The sequence below is a fragment of the Rhynchophorus ferrugineus genome, unplaced genomic scaffold (genome assembly GCF_030347505.1).
Source record: "Rhynchophorus ferrugineus isolate W39M unplaced genomic scaffold, kcgeb_rfMv2 rfM102, whole genome shotgun sequence".
Classification (NCBI taxonomy): Eukaryota; Metazoa; Arthropoda; class Insecta; order Coleoptera; family Curculionidae; genus Rhynchophorus; species Rhynchophorus ferrugineus.
The window spans coordinates 193,484-208,330 of NW_027472680.1; the positions used below are offsets into that span (position 1 = coordinate 193,484).

Sequence of the window (14,847 nt, forward strand, 5' to 3'; positions counted from 1 at the left end):
CTGTGGGTATCTGAAGGTCTCGATGTAGGTAACAAGTGCTATAGTATTTGGGTGCACCCACAATACCTCTCAGGACTTTGTTCTGAAAAACTTATTTGATGTATGTTACTCTTTGCAGAACATCCCCATAATTGAACTCCGTATGTCCATATATGTGTTAGTAATTGCTTATATAATAGCAATTTATTATATACTGTTAATTGTGATTTTCTTGCAATTAGCCAGTAGATTTTCCTATTTTTCAACTCCAGTTCGTTTCTTTTCTTCTTTATATGTTCCTTCCAGCGAAGTTTTGCATCGAGATTCATTCGAAGATGTTTAGCGTTGTTGCTATATGGAAAGATAGTGTTATTTAATCTTATTGGTGCTTGTACGGTCTGTTTATATTATGAACTGCACGTGTCCAATTATTTAAATTGTCACTTGCCTGTTGTAATTTTCGTGAGGCTTCTTCATTATTATCTCCGACAGCTATAATCGCAGTATCATCAGCAAATGTAGCATTCGTAATATTTTCTATTTGAGGTATATCACAAGTGTAGAGCAGATAAAGCATTGATCCCAGTACACTTCATTGTGGTACACCTGCTTTAGCTTCTTTTATTGTAGAGTAAGCTTCTTCTAGTTTGACTCTGAACATTATGGTTGTAATGTATGATTTTAATAGTTAGGTGTGTTGTTTTGGTAGTATTTTCTGTAGTTTATGCACAAGGCCTTCATGCCAAACCTTATTTCGTTGGCTTTTTCAATAACATCTGTTATTCTGTGGACCTGGTCAATTGTTGAGTGCTTGTTAAAAACCCAAACTGGTGTGTTGGTATTAGGCTTTTTTTCTTTATATGATCGGTTTTATTCTTTTCATCAGGAGTTTTTCAAAAACCTTAGATATTACTGGGAGCAGTGATATAGGTCTAATTTCCACATAGGTCTCTTATAGACGAACTGTGTAGACATGAACGCTTTAAATATTTTGGGACTTTCCAGATTGAGTAATCAGTTTCTTTATCATGTGTTACATTTCTCAGATAATCATTTATGGTTTTGTTTTTTATTTTCCTTTTCACTCCTTGGGTTATATTGTTTAAACTATTTTTATTTTCAGGTGTTCTGTTTTGTTGCCATTTTTTTCGTAATTTACGTTTTTCAGCTACCATTTCCTTCACTTCTTTTGGATAATTAATTCCTTTAATTGTACTATTAATTTGTGGAGTATTATTCTAAGCAGCTTGTTGAATATCAACTACGAATTTCTCTGCTTCAAAATTTAATTGTTCAGTTGTCTTGAGGGGTACGTTTAGTTAAATTCGTTTGTTCAATTGTTCAGCAAATCGTTCCCAGTCTGTTCTCTTGATTGTTAATGTTGGGTTTCTTTCTTGTCTTATTATATTTTCGCTCAACGTCAGAATCACTGGCGTATGATCTGAACTTAGCTCAAAATTTTCTTCGATCTTTTTATAGTTGGCTGTTATGTTTCTTACTATGAAGAAATCTAACAGGTCTGGGGTTTTCTCTTGACTAGTCGGCTAATAAGTTGGTTTTCCAGTTGACATGTAACTACATCATTATTCAGCAGCTGCTTTATGCCGTTCATTGCCTTTAGTTGATGTCATTCTGTCATTGTTTTTATGATTGTATCTTCTTCTTCACTTCCTTCTCTTGCGGTGTTAGCTGGATGTATTGTATGATAAAATGTATATCCTCTAAATTTTATAAAGGACTCTTTTGTTAAATGGGTTTCTGATATTAGGCAAATATCTATTTTTTGCATATCTAGGAATACTTTTAAGGTAGCGTGATGTTTCTGCATTTTGCACTGTATTTTGGTTTAGTTCTGCATTAATTTTTCACTTTTAGCTGATTATGGAAGCGCTCTTGCCATAGCTTTGATGCCTCTGTTTTTTTTTGTAGTCATAAGAGTGCCATTACAGTTTCAGCAACTCTGAGCAATCTATTATTTTTGTGAATATTGTACGACATTCGGCGTCGAGTTTTATTTGTCCATTGTTTAGTACCGTTGCTTTGAATATTATATACTTGGACCTCATCGTAAAGCAAGTCAAAGTCGGTAATATTACTTACCATACTTGGGGGTGACCTGGGCATTCTAATTTCTTTATTTTGTTCATTATTTGGTTTTACTTTTATTTGCTGTGATGATGATCCCCGGGGAATTATTTGCTTTTATTTTTTTACTTTTACCCGTTATTCAGCCTATTTCTTTCTGCAATTCTTCTTCATCTGTTTCGTATATAACAATTGCACTGCTTTTGTTGGCTTGGTGGTTTGTCCTTGCCTTCAGAGCTTTGTTTATTTAGTTGTAGCTGGAGGGCATATATTTGTTTTTGAATATTGGTTAATGCGATTTTAAGACTCTCTGACTTTTCGTTCATCCACGCATTGTAGAGTGCCCGTTCGTTCTGGGTTCTAGTTGTGTTTTCTACATTCAAAACTGCAATATGTGATATCCTGATGTCGATATTTAACATCGCATAACTTACATGTGTACAGTATTTTTGTTACTTTGGTATCTTCATTAATAGCAGGATGCTTTATTTTGGATCCACGCTGTTTCAATATTTGTTTGCTACTATATTTATTTTCGGAAGTAAAATATTTAAAAATGAATACACCCTTCAGATTTAATGCAGATATTTTTTCTAAAACATAAAATTATTGTAAGATTCAGCAGGAAAGTCTCTTGTTATGGACATTCAAATTAGAGCAGGTATATAACTTCGTACAATTTTCAAAATAGAATATAAAACAAAGCAATATATATAGAAAAAATTAGTGTATACAATAATATAAACTAAATATTTCAATCAAAAACTAAATAAACTAAATAAACTATATTTCAATACAATCGTAAATTAAACTATCTAAAATTATAAAAAAGACTAATTAAGTAATAATTTGGTTAAAAAAAATTTGCGGTTGCACTCGAAGAAGCGCAATTTTCCCCACTAAGAACACAAAGCGAAATGCACGTAACAGCCTTGGCGTGAAATTTAAATAAAAAACAATTTTTTTCTGAAATAAATTTGTTAAATTAAATTCAATTAAATATATATATATATATATATATATATATATATATATATATATATATATATATATAAATATAATATATAACAATAAATATAAATTTATAATGTAAATTTATCTACATTTATCTAAATTTATCTAAAAATATAAATATAATATAAAAAATTTATATCTATAAAATATAAATATTATATACATAAATATAAACCATAAGCAAAAAACTTTGGTGCATAGCAAAATAAAATTACCTCTTCCATCTTTCCGTCAGTACTTTTAATATTTTATCCGAAAGATCATTATGGAATGTACAATTGAAGGAGTTTTAATTTACTTTTTTAAAACATTTGACAAAAATTTTGTTATATAATCGACATGGCAAAATCGCTGAATAATTTAAGATATAGCTCAAAGACCTACTGACTACTTGTATATTAAAACAATTTTGTTAGAGTTTGGGACACGATATATTGTCTTGTCTCTATAAAATCAGTCTCAATTTGTGGGTCTACTAATTTATTCATAATTGTATGTACACAAAAATCACATTTCATATCTTTTTTAAAAAGTTATACTAATTAACCTGAGATATACACTACGGTACAACGTAAAACTTTGTTTGCTGTTATAGGAACAGCTGGACTGAAGTTATAGTCAAGTAATTAACAGTAAAAATGAGCAGAAAGGGGGATACTAGTTGAATGAATACAAACTTTACCATTACCTTCTGGAGTTTGTTCAAGTGTCGATGATACTTGCTTCGAACACCCTGGTTGCGGGCCTGGAATGATGGAAATAGGTACTACCAAGTAAGACAGTTTTGAAATTAATAATTATGAAAAGAGATGTGACTGACTCCTTCAATTTACCTTCGATATAATTTTGATTTTGATCCACTTCCATTTGTACATGTTCTGGGCTCGTGATATTATTTTCACCATCACTAAATTGTTCATAAGTACTTAAAGGAAGGTTTAAATGTATCACACAAATATCTCACGTGGTAACGATAATAAATTATGCCTCATGTTTAACCAACCAGTTTAGGATTTTAGAAGTTTTCTACTCACTTCTTAAGGATCGCTTTTTTAACGGAAAACGATGATGCATTTCCTCACTATCTGTGTATCCGGGCACACAACACTTCATAGATCGGGAATGCATTTCAACTACGGACTTCTACCTAGTAATAAAATAAAATAATAATTTAATCTATAAACGTTATAAAAAGCTGACCACACTGTTCTCTACATAGGGCACATTAAAAATGGGGTGCAAAATAGACAAACCATAGAACGAAATGAACGAATCAGATTCCGTCGCGGCTCTTAGCAGTTTCATGTTGGACGTGGCGAAACAAAATTTCCATAAATTTCCATATATTCGCAAAATGTTACCAAAACACCCACATACAAAACTTCCTTCCCTACTCGTATTTAACATAATAGTTAGGAGAGCATAATTGGCAACGCCTCCGACCGTTTTAATTTGGTAATATTAGGTACGTCTGTGTTTCTATCCGGTAGTTTCCAGAACAGTTTCAAATTTAAAAAATTAAAATAATATTTTTAAATTTTCAAACAAATTCCGGTACATTGTTACTATTTGATTGTCAAGCTATATATAATATAGTACAGGGAAAGAATGTAATTGACCTTATTCTTGGGTTTGCTATAAATAATCTTGTTCGTTGATTGAAACATATTGCCTTGTCTTACCTTTCGGACCAATAAACTAGTATTGTGGTCGAATAAAGGCCTTCTATTTATCCTGTCAAGTGTGTGTGTTTAGAATATAACGAACATTTCAAATACTATAACATTTGTGCTGAGGTTGTAATAGTGAGTTAAATAAGAATTATTCTATTAACATAAGTGGTGACAGTGATAAAATAGCCAATGGACCATCCCCGTTAAAATGGTAAAATCAGACTGTGTAGGAACTTTGCTTATCGTCTAATCAGAACAGAAGCTAGAAATAACTGAATTAGCGAAAAAATGCTGTATGGCGTGATAAACCTCCTCATTTGATGCTTCTAGTGCACAAGCTGTGCCGTCAACTATGATGTCAAAATTTGTTTGTCAAAAATCTAAACTACAAATTGTAAGTGATAACATTATAATTGTTAAGACAAGTGAATCTATCAAATTCCGGTACATTGTTACTATTTGAATGTCAAGCTATATATAATAGTACAGGTAAAGAATGTAATTGACCTTATTCTTGGGTTTGCTATAAATAATCTCCCAGTTAACTTGCCTATAATGCAACCACTCTCTGATACGGTGTCAATGTCCTGTAAGAAATACCTTTATTTCTTGATAAATAAAATACAAATATTCAACAAACATTATAATGGTCACAATCTTGATAATATACTAGGGGTTGCAACGGTAATTACAATTTCGAATTCGTATTTCGAATTTTGATTTTTTGTGATCTGTGATCGGTGGTTAATTGAAATATTACTCCAAAAATATAAGGTCTAAAAGGATTAGTTTTCCAAACAATTGACAATGATCCTATTTCAATTGTTTAGTATTTTATTTCCGTGTTTGTTAATATTCGAGAAGATACCCGGTCGTTCCGTTTTACCATTATCCCTCAAGTCGGAAAGAATTAAACAAGTTACAAAATTTAAGCATCTGTTGTTAATATGAATTGTTTATCAAAGTTAGGATACATTAAAATACTATCAGATATTATAATGTTTTTACATTTTTCAAAATATGTTCTTATTTTTTTAATATGGAATTAAGAGGTTTCAAGAAATTTTAAACAAATTTAGAATATCAAAAAGACCTATAGATTTTTTTAAAATTGGAAAATATGGAATTAAGAGGTTTCACAATTTCATCGAAATTTTAAACAAATTTAGAATATCAAAAAGACATATATTTTTTAAAATTCACTTTCATTTCTTGATATACGAAATCTACAATGGATTTCAAAACCTGAAAAACATTCACTAGAAAATATAAATCCTAAATACCATCGAAAGGAGATTTTTTGAAAACATATTAAGAGATTTATGCTGTCAGAGTGTAATAGAGGTTACATTTATTCCAAGTATATTAAATTTTTCTATTTCATTTTTACTATAAAAAAAGAATAATTCAAAATAAAGAAGCTACCGAATCCACAAATTATTTTAATAGCGACTGACTACTTATATGAAAGATTGTAATGCCGTCTGGGGATATTTGTTTACCATGAAGCTTTGGGGGTAAAAATTTGATCTAGCTCTATTGCAATTTCGTCGTTTTTATCAATATTTTCTTCATTAAAAGAAGCGTTGGGAGCCATTTTAATTTTAAAAGTTTAATAACAAATTTCGGAATTATATCTAATTGTATTGTACGTTCTCCATTTAGAATATTTAAGTTTCAAGCTACAAACATGTTAATTATACTAACTGCATTATCAAAATATAAAGTATAGCCAGTTTGAGTTGGATTTATTAAATAATATTTCATATTATTTTACTAATTTGATGTATATTCACTTTTATTTAATAATAGAATTTGAAAAACTTACAATTCACCTATTGTCTAAGACTTGCAGACGTTTCTTCGTCAGAACGATTTAGTCAAAACATTCAATAAATCAGATCTGACAAAAGGCTTGCCGGTGATAACGCCAAGTTGTCGTTATAGTGGAATATTTGTAATTTTTCCTATATATGTAGGGAACGACATCTGATCCATCTGTTTGACGGAGCCGTATCTACGTTTCAAGAATACGCTCTGAATGGTTCCTTGTTTGTGGAATAGCCGCCACCGAAAGAATACGTTCGAGTGTCATACAATAATGATTAGTTTTTAATTTTTTGTTATATTAATTTTGGTTATAATTTATATTAACAGAAGCAACCATACAATTATTATTATTGACTTGCCATAAATTATGAATTATGGGTAATATAACACCTATACACTGATACATTTATACACACTAAACAAGTTCCTGTGGTTTGGTTCGCTTCGATCTTCTGATTTCCTGCGTGTTGTCCAATAGCTGTAGAGCTTCCACGTTACTGTGATTATGCAACCGTATTTCAAGGCGAAATCTTGGATCACTTCTTGTATCCATTTGATTTCGAGGTCATTGATAATTATTCGCAAAATTGTTTGATGTTTGGCGTATTATCAATATATGGCATTTGTCAACCCCATATGTGCACACCATGGATCCAAATTAGCTTTATGATTGACTGATAAACCAATCTCTTTAATGTTAGCTCAAGTGAAAAGTATATTCCAATTAACCAATACAATTGCTTGACTTTGAGTCTAATCTGCTCTGCTTTTTGTCTAACATGATATTTTTAGTTTAACCTACCATCGAGGCGTATTCCGACGTATTTAGCTGATTCTGCTTGAATCAGGCATCTGTCAAGTGATATAATTATGTATTTGTCATTTTACTTCAATTCAAAATTAACATGGACGGATTTGAAGCGATTAAGCCATATTTTTCAGTCTCTAGTCCATTTGTAGATTTTTTTACCGCTACTTGTACGTTATCTACAGCCTTAGACAACTTAGACAATTTTTAATATGAAAACTGTGTCGTCGGCAAATGTTCCAAGTACTGTTTCTTCTGCTGTAGGGATACGTGGATCTTCAGCTGAAATAGGGTTGAGTGTAGAGATTGCTCGTTCATCTAAAACTCTAAATTTTTTCAAAATGTTATTATTCGAGGAGTCGACAGTAATTGGGCGGAAGCAATCTGTTCATTTTGTATATTAATCCCAAATGCCATACCCGGTCAAAAGCTTGTGAGACGTCCAGTAATATTGCAGGGCAGTATTTCCTTTCTTCGAATTCCTTTTTAATTACCGCTGTTACTCTATGCGCTTCGTCCATTTTTGGTAAGATCTAACTTGGCCTACTGGTTTATCAGGTTTTTTAAGCAAATGAATTCGAGCAACATTAAATAATTCCGAAACATGCTTCAGTCTCAAACAGGCATTGAATATTCAATATATCTTTTATTAACCAGCCTTTTTAGGATTGATGTTAATATAAATTTATGTGGCAATTGGAGAAATCTGATTTACAGTAACATCGGCCTTATGAACAGGATTTGTATCTATTGTAGATTCTATAACTCTCGGTTGGAATACGTTATACGTTCTTGCATTATAAGACTAAACGGATCTCTGCTAGTAAATGTGGTAGTAGGATTGGGTTTGTTTGTTTTTTCAGATTTATCGCATCTAGTGCTAACAATACTTGAGTACAATACTGGAGTGTGATTAAATGATACTTCGCAAAATTTCTCGATTTGTGTTTAATTTGAAGAGATGCCTTTCGAAATGTAAAAGTCTAGTAGGTCTGATAATTGTTACTGCCCCAGTAAGTGGATTTGCGCCCAGAGTAATAATTACATGTAGTTATATTTATTGCTGCGAATAGTTCGTTGAGTTTTCCAGGTATTATTAATCGTGAACCTCAGGCTGTATGTTTAACATTTTTTTATTATTTAGTTATTATATTGTTACCAGTCGTTTCCGTCTAACCTACGATTTGTTTTTATAATAACTTAAATCTAGGTATATAACTCTGCTGAAATAATGTTTATACGTGTCACTGCTGAATTTTTTAATATATGCACTTCACTACATAATGCTACACAAGATCAGGTTTGATTTTTTTGAGTCTGTGTCGTGTTCTGGTGGTATCCAATAGTTGCAATATTTCAATATTCGTATGAGAATGGAATCTTTCCTCATGCTCCCTTGCAATTCTCTTGATTTCTTGGCTGACTGTGGGTATCTGAAGGTCTCGATATAGGTAACAAGTCCTATAGTATTTGGGTGCACCCACAATACCTCTCAGGACTTTGTTCTGAAAAACTTATTTGATTTATGTTACTCTTTGCAGAACATCCCCATAATTGAACTCCGTATGTCCATATATGTTTTAGTATTTGCTTATATAATAGCAATTTATTATATACTGTTAATTGTGATTTTCTTCCAATTAGCCAGTAGATTTTCCTATTTTTCAACTCCAGTTCGTTTCTTTTCTTCTTTATATGTTCCTTCCAGCGAAGTTTTGCATCGAGATTCATTCGAAGATGTTTAGCGTTGTTGCTATATGGAAATATAGTGTTATTTAATCTTATCGGTGCTTGTACGGTCTGTTTATATTATGAACTGCACATGTACATGTGTATTATTTTCCAAGCTTGTGTCCAATTATTTAAATTGTCACTTGCCTGTTGTAATTTTCGTGAGGCTTCTTCAGTATTATCTCCGACAGCTATAATCGCAGTATCATCAGCAAATGTAGCCTTCGTAATATTTTCCATTTGAGGTATATCACAAGTGTAGAGCAGATAAAGCATTGATCCCAGTACACTTCCTTGTGGTACACCTGCTTTAGCTTCTTTTATTGTAGAGTAAGCTTGTTCTAGTTTGACTCTGAACATTATGGTTGTAATGTATGATTTTAATAGTTAGGTGTGTTGTTTTGGTAGTATTTTTTGTAGTTTATGCACAAGGCCTTCATGTCAAACCTTATCGAAGGCTTGTGTTACATCTAAAAATATAGCTATGCATACTTTTTTACTTTCGTAGGCTTTTTCAATAACATCTGTTATTCTGTGGACCTGGTTATTTCTTGAGTGCTTGTTAAAAACCCAAACTGGTGTGTTGGTATTAGGCTTTTATTCTTTATATGATCGGTTTTATTCTTTTCAACAGGAGTTTTTCAAAAACCTTAAATATTACTGGGAGCAGTGATATAGGTCTAATTTCCACATAGGTCTCTTATAGACGAACTGTGTAGACATGGACGCTTTAAATATTTTGGGACTTTCCAGATTGAGTAATCAGTTTCTTTATCATGTGTTACATTTCTCAGATAATAATTTATGGTTTTGTTTTTTATTTCCAATATTTCCTTGCTTCCTTCCTTCCTAGACTTGCCCTAGAGTGACAAGTTGGACAGGGTTATGTGGGACTGCCTCTGGGCTTACCAATACACTAAACCGAAACCGCCTCACAGTTGACCCCTGTGGATCACTACTGCTACTGCATTAAATTTGGGGATATGGCACCCGCTGATCGGGCAGCCGTTATTGGGCACGAGGGCCCGGCGATTCTATTGATTCGTGAACCTAAGTTAACACACAACTGGGTACTGTTGTATGGGGGAAAAAGTTATGACTGTAGCGACGGATGAGTTCGTTTCAGATTGGAAAAGGGGGAGAGCTTAGCGGTGACGCGGTGCTAAGCTCCCAGCATGTCGACCAGCTCGCGAACAAGAGCGTTTTCAGAAGAACTTGAGCTGAGTTGTTGTTTGTGGAATGATTGAGATATGAAATGCTTGATTCCTGGAGTGTCAGTTTCTTAAGTTGCGAGACGCGCAGTGCGTAACGCTTCTTGTGGAAAATGATGGCCTGGGTTTTCAGGGGGTTGATTTGCAACCTCCAGAATTTGAACCACTTGACCGCATGATCGAGCTGCTTCTGTAAACGTTCATGAATTGTAACTTCGAACCTGGCGGCCGTGAAGGAAGTAGTGTCGTCAGCGTAAAAGGCGACGTCAGTATGCTCTATTCTCGCCATATCTGAAATAAAGAGGTTAAATAAGGCTGGGGCCAGCGGGGAACCTTGAGGAACGCCAGCATCGATTTGTTTACGACTGGAAAGTGATGCCCTGATCTTGACCTGGAAAGATCTCTCCGAGAGATAGGACTTGATGAGAGCGGTTAGGTCTTCTGGGAGGCCTAACCGCACGCACTTTGCGAACAATCCGTCGTGCCAGACCTTGTCGAAGGCTTTGATTAGGTCCAGAGGAACTGCTCCAAGCTTTTTACGTTGGTCAAGAGCATGATGGATGCGTGCAGCCAGACGGGAAGCTTGATGGACGGATGAGTGGTGAGCGCGAAAGCCGAATTGTTCATCTAGAATGATGTTGTTTTCCTTTCTGAAAGAGTTGAGAGCGTAGAGTATTGCCCTCTCGGCAAGCTTCGAAATGGCGCTGAGAAGGCTGATAGGCCTGTAATCAGATGGAGATGATTTTACTCCTTTCTTGGGTATAACCGCTATATGTGCGTGTTTCCAAGACGCCGGGAAGTGTTGCAGTCTCATAATGGAGTTAATGATGTTTGCCAGTTCTGCGAGCTGCTTATGCGGGAGCTTTTTTAACTGGGTAATCGATATTCCATGGAAACCTGGAGATTTTTTGTTTTGAAGTTTGGCGATCATAGTCTGTAGAAACTTTGGAGACACAAAATGGTTGAGAAGAAAGGCGGGGATTACTGGTCTTTTGACGGAGTTGGATTCGTTGATGACAGTGTCAATGTCTTTAGCTTTAGTGTTCTGTGCGGGTGGGAGGCATTTCATTTGAGCTTCGTAGGTCTCTGCAAGGAGCTCGACTTTTTCTTGGTCAGTGACTGCGAAATTTCCTGTAACCGCTGACTTCAGGGGAGGGATGACATTGTGCGTCTTCCCCACGAGGCATTTGGAGACACGCCAGAAGGAAGGGATGCCATCCAGCCTTTGGTCCGCGAGAAATGAGTTCCATTTCATTGCTCGCCAAGTGGAGACGGCCGCCCTTACCCTCTTGCATGCTCTGTTCACCTCCCTTTTGTCTGCAGTATCAAGGGTGAATCGAGCTAATCTGCATAAACCGTTTTTGATGCGAATTTCACGTTTAAAAGAAGCGGAAGGTTGTTTTTCCACGGCTGGGGTTGTGATGAAATTTTGACTGTGGCAGATTCGTGAGCAGACTGAATATCGCGAGTTAGCTTAAGTACGGCTTCCTCGAGGTGTTCTGCTGTGTTAATTTTCGGAATTGGATCGGATTTCAGGAGAAGAGATTGGTAGTTTTTCCAGTCGGTTTTTTCCTGAATCTTGTTAGTGGGACTTGAGTGGTGGCGCAGTTTCCGAGTTTGAGAAGGACCGGACGATGATCAGAGTCTAGTTCGTCAAGGACTCGAACTTCGGAATCACGATTTACGTCTTGAAGAATAAAGAAATCAAGGATTCTTGCTGCGTCTTGAGAGATTGTACTAGGGTGATGGGTGGGTTCATCTGGAAAGGCAAGACCGTAGCCCAGATCTGCACTTAGAGCTACGATGGCGTTACCTGCGGGATTCGCTCTGGAACACCCCCAGGTGGGGTGGTGGGCGTTGAAGTCGCCATCTATTATTTTCGGAAATTTTCCTTCGACGAGTGATCGGTATTCGGCATAGTTGAATGCAGAAGATTTCCTGTACAGGGATTTAATCACGAAGGGACGTTCTTGGATATCGATTTTAATGGAGGTTGTTTCGAAGTTGTTTACTGATAACGATGGAAGGAGCTCGTGTTTGACTCCTTTTCTGACGAGAATGGCGGTTCCACCGCCTCGACCCAGAGTTCTGTCGTTTCTGTAGACAAAAAAGTGTTCGAAAGAGAGATGATGCGAAGGTTTCAGGAAAGTTTCTGGGTCTGGGGTTTTCTCTTGATCAGTCGGCTAATAAGTTGGTTTTCCAGTTGACATGTAACTACATCATTGTTCAGCAGCTGCTTTATGCCGTTCATTGTTTTTAGTTGATGTCATTCTGGGTCCCCATCTAGTATTTTCTGCATTGAAATCAACTCCAATTTTAAATTTTTCTCCCAGGTTGCTTAGGACATTCAAATAATTTTCCTTTTTTTGATTGTATCTTGGAGGACAATAAATTGCGGCTATTGTACCCTTGTATCTGCTTGATTTAATAGTTAGTGCTGTTACCTGATTTTCTGCTGTACCGAGCCGGGGTTCTTGATGGAGGCAAATGTTCTTTTTTTTTATTATTACACTTCTTCTCTCTCTCTCTATTTTGACTGATACTATTATATTTTTTCGGTTGTTTCTTATTGGTTCTTGAGGTTTAACTTGAGCTATTCTATTTCTCCTCCCTTGTATTGTTTTAGCAACTACACATCCTCTATAACTTGCCGGATGCGCTTCATTGCGGTTTACACATTTCGGCTTAGCTTCTTTGGGTCACGCTCTGTAGTAATATGTTTACCTGAACATTTTACACATCTGGGTTCTCTTCTGCACAATTTAATCATTGGCATCTTTTACATTGCGGTATTATGTTTGATTTTTTTAGAGGTTTGTTTTTTATTTCAACCCCTAAAATTCTTTTATACCTATTCTAAAATACCAAAAATGTTTTTTGTGCCCGTATCATGTTCAAAGGCTAATAATAAATAGACGTAATGGCTTGTTGTATACTAAAAATTCTCTAATTAATTTTGGTTTTTTATTTTTTTAAACTATTTGTCGCATTTAAGCATTTAAGCTCATTTTGGTTTAGTTCTGCAGTAATTTTTCACTTTTAGCTGTTGATGGAAGCGCTCTTGCCATAGTTTTGATGCCTCTGTTTTTTTTGTCGTCATAAGAGTGCCATTACAGTTTCAGCAACTCTATCAATCTATTATTTTTGTGAATATTGTACGATATTCGGCGTCGAGTTTTATTTGTCCATTGTTTAGTATCGTTGCTTTAAATATTATATACTTGGACCCCATCGTAAAGCAAGTCAAAGTCGGTAATATTACTTACGATACTTGGGGGTGATCTGGGCATTCTAATTTCTTTATTTTGTTCATTATTTTGTTTTACTTTTATTTGCTGTGATGATGATCCTTGGGAATTATTTGCTTTTATTTTTTTACTTTTACCCGTTATTCAGCCTATTTCTTTCTGCAATTCTTCTTCATCTGTTTCGTATTTAACAATTGGACTGCTTTTGTTGGCTTGGTGGTTTGTCCTTGCCTTCAGAGCTTTGTTTATTTAGTTGTAGCTGGAGGGCATATATTTGTTTTTGAATATTGGTTAATGCAATTTCAAGACTCTCTGACTTTTCTTTCATCCACGCATTGTAGAGTGCCCGTTCGTTCTGGGTTCTAGTTGTGTTTTCTACATTCAGAACTGCAATATGTGATATCATGATGTCGATATTTCCATTTTATCTATTTTTTGTGTAGTGTTCTCATATTTTTTTACTTGTTGTTGAAATAATACTGTTATTTTTATGTTTCAAATTATCCTACGCTGCATTTGTGGTCCAGATATTCAGTTTCGGCTCTAAACGTTTTATGGCATTTTGCATTTATTTTCTACTGTACTGACCTTTTTTTCCGATGGCACTTTCACTTTTTCTGTATATTCTAAAATCCCCTCCAATAATATATCTTGGGCTTAATTTTAAAAATAAATGTCTATAACATGAACATAATAAAAGATGATTTAATAAATAATAAATGACACGAGGTTGGGGCTTGCTCCATATCATATTCCCATATTTTAATTTCTTGAAAGGTATTACATTTCAATAACTCCTCAACGTTTAAATTATGAGTTGACTGTAAATAATTCATTAGAAGATTCACTTACATTGTAGTATGCTCGCAAAACTTACATGTATACAATATTTTTGCTACTTTGGTATCTTCATTAATAGGAGGATGCTTTGTTTGGAACCACGCTGTTTCAATATTTGTCTGCTGCTATATTTATTTTCGCAAGTAAAATATTTAAAAATGAATACACCCTTCAGATTTTATGCAGGTATTTTTTCTAGAATATAAAATTATTGTAAGATTCAGTAGGAAATGCTCTTGATATGGATATTCAAATTAGAGCAGGTATATAACTTCGTAAAGTTTTCAAAATAGAAAAGCTTCTTTTGTTCCATGTTTTGTCTTTCCATAGCAACTTGATTTTCTTATATAATTACTTAATTCTAGTATTATAATATAAAACAAAGCAATATATATATATATAGAAAAAATTAATGTATACAATAATAT

The 14,847-nt window shown here is 34.4% G+C and overlaps 1 protein-coding gene across 2 annotated transcripts in view; it reads left to right on the top strand.

Annotated features, from left to right (window-relative positions):
* LOC143205934 (putative fatty acyl-CoA reductase CG5065) overlaps positions 1 to 14,847 on the top strand; it is a 45,259-nt gene that overhangs the window by 29,732 nt on the left and 680 nt on the right. The window lies entirely within an intron of this gene.